The sequence below is a fragment of the Mesoplodon densirostris genome, unplaced genomic scaffold, assembly GCF_025265405.1.
Source record: "Mesoplodon densirostris isolate mMesDen1 unplaced genomic scaffold, mMesDen1 primary haplotype scaffold_37, whole genome shotgun sequence".
Lineage (NCBI taxonomy): Eukaryota > Metazoa > Chordata > Mammalia > Artiodactyla > Ziphiidae > Mesoplodon > Mesoplodon densirostris.
In genome coordinates this window covers 6,011,171-6,014,578 of record NW_026778196.1, presented here as the reverse complement: position 1 = coordinate 6,014,578, position 3,408 = coordinate 6,011,171, and positions in this window count along the sequence as shown.

Below are 3,408 nucleotides of genomic sequence, written 5' to 3'. Positions count from 1 at the left end.
CCCTTCTCATCACAATGCTCCGTTACCTCTGTCGTAACAATGCTCCATGACACCTGCCATCATAATATTCCACGGCCTTGTCATCACAAGTCTCCATGACCCTTGTCATCACAATGCTCCAAGTTCCATGTAATCACAATGCTCCATGCCCTTGTCATCACAAAGCTCCAAGACGCATGTCATCAGAATGTTCCATGGTCTTCTCAAAATGCTCCATGCCCTTGTCATCACAATGCTCGAAGACTCCAGTAATCACAATGTTCCATTCCCTTTTTCATCAGAATGCTCCATTAGATTTGTCATCACAAGTCTCCATGGTCATCTCCTCACAATGCTCCAAGACCTTTTCATCACGATGTTCCATTCCCTTGTCATCACAATGCTCCATGACCCCTGTCATCACAATACTCCATGAATATTTTCAGCCCAATTCTCTATGACCTTCTCATCACAATGCTCCATGACCAATATCATCACAATGCTCCATGACCACTGTCATCACAACACTCCATGACACCTGACAACATAATGATCCGGGACTCTTGTCATCACAATGCTCCAAGACCCCTGTAATCACAATGCTCCATGACCCCTGTCATCACAATACTCCATGAACATTTTCAGCCCAATGCTCCATGACCATTGTCATCACAATGATCCATGCCCTTGTCATCCCAATGTTCCATGACACTTGTTTTCACAAGGCTCTGTGACGCTTGTCACCACAGTGCTCCATGACACCTGTCATCACAATGCTCCATTCCTTTGTCAGCAAAATGCTAAATGGCCTTGTCATTACAATGCGCTAGGCGCTTGTCATCACAATACTCCATTACTGTTGTCATCACAATCCTCCATGAACATTGGGATCACATTGCTTCATGCCCTTGTCATCACAATGCTCCATGCTCCTTGAAATCAAAATGATCCATGACCTCTGTCATCACAATGCTCCAAACCCTTGTGATCACAATGTTCCATAACACTTGTCCTCACAACGCTCCGTGATGACTGTCATCACAATAATCCATGCCCTTTTCATCACAATGCTCCATGGCCTTTGTCATCACAATTCTCAATACCCTTGTCATCACAATGCTCCCTGACACTTGTCATCAGAATGCTCCTTGAACCCTGTCACGAAAAGGCTCCATGCCTTTTTCATTACAAAGCCCCATGCCCTTTTCATCCCAATGCTGCATGCCATTGTCATCAATATACTCCACAAGCTTGTCATCAGAATGCTCCATGACCCTTGTCATCACAATTCTCCATGCACTTGTCAGCACAATGCTCCCTGACACTTGTCATCACAATGTTCCAAGCCATGGTCATCACAATGCTCCATTACCTTTGTGATCAGAATCCTCAATGGAAGTTTGCATCACAATGCTCCATGCCATTGACATCACAATGGGCCATTACATATGTCATCACAATGCTCCCTGACACCTCTCTTTACAATACTGCATTACCTGGTCATCACAATGCTCCCTGCCGTTCTCATCACAATGCACCACACCCTTGTCATCAAAATGCTCCATGACCTTTGTCATCACAAAGCTCCATGACCCTTGGCATCACAATGCTCCATGTCATTGTCATCACAATGCTCCATGAAACCTCTCATCACATTGCTCCATGTCCTTGTCATCACAAAGCTCCATGACACTTGTCATCACAATGCTCCATGCACTTGTCAGAACAATGCTCCCTGACCCTTGTCATCACAATGCTCCAAGCCATATTCATTCACAATGCTCCATTACCTTTGTCATCAGAATCCTCCATGACACTTGGCATCACAATGCTCCATGACATTGCCATCACAATGGGCCATTACATATGTCATCACAATGCTCCCTGACACCTATCTTCACAATACTGCATGACCTTTGTCATCACAAAGCTCCATGACCCTTGGCATCACAATGCTCCATGTCATTGTCATCACAATGCTCCATGAACCCTCTCATCACATTGCTCCATGCCCTTGTCATCACAAAGCTCCATGGAACTTGTCATCACAATGCTCGATGCCCTTCTCATCACAATGCTCCATGCCCTTGTCATTACAATCCTCCATGACCCATGTATCACAGTGTACCGTGCCCTTGTCATCACAATGTGCCATGCCCACTCTCATCACAATAATCCATGAAATATTTCAGACCAATGCTCAATGCACTTCTCATCACAATGCTCCATTACCTCTTTCATAACAAGCTCCATGACCCCTGCCATCACAATGTTCCACGGCCTTGTCATCACAAGGCTCCAGCACCCTTGTCAGCACAATGCTCCAAGACCCATGTAATCACAATGCTCCATGCCCTTGTCATCACAAAGCTCCATGACGCATGTCATCACAATGTTCCATGGCCTTCGCCTCACAATGCTCCATGCCCTTGTCATCACAATGCTTCAAGACCCCCGTAATCACAATGCTCCATGCCCCTTTTCATAAGAATGCTCCATTAGACTTGTCATCACAAGTCTCCATGGTCATCTCATCACAATGCTCCAAGACCTTGTCATCAACATGCTCCATTCCCTTGTCATCACAATGCTCCATGACCCCTGTCATCACAATACTCCATGCACATTTTTAGCCCAATGCTCCATGACCCTTGTCATCACAATGATCCATGCCCTTGTCATCACAATGCTCCATGCACTTGTCAGCACAATGCTCCCTGATCCTTGTCATCACAATGCTCCAAACCATTGTCACCACAATGCTCCATTACCTTTGTCATCAGAATCCTCCATGACACTTGGCATCACAATGCTCCATGCCATTGTCATCACAATGCTCCATGACCCCTGTCATCACAATGCTCCGTGACTACAGTCATCACAATGCTTCATAACGTTTGTCATCGCAACAATCCATGCCCGCGTCATCACAAGGCTCTGTGACCTTTGTAACCACAATGCTCCGTGACCCTTGTCATCACAATGCTCCATGCCTTTGTCAGAACAATGCTCCATGACCCTTGACATCAAATTGTGCCATGCGCTTTTCACCACAATGATCCACAACCTTGTCATCGCTATGCTCCATAAACCTTGTAATCACAATGCTCCATGCACTTCTCATCCAAATACTCTCTCACATGAGATATCACAATGTTCCATCACTAGTCATCACAATCCTCCCTCACCCCTGTTATCACAATGTTCCATGACCCCTGTCATCACAATGCTACATCCCCTTATGAGCACAATGTTCCATGACCCCTGACATCACAATGTTCCATAACCCCTGTCATCAAAATGCTCCATAACCCTTTTCATCCCAAAGCTCCATGACCCCTGGCATCACAATGTTCTATAACCCCTGGCATCAAAATGTTCGATTACACTTTTCATCAAATTGCTGCATGACCCTGTCATCAAAATGCT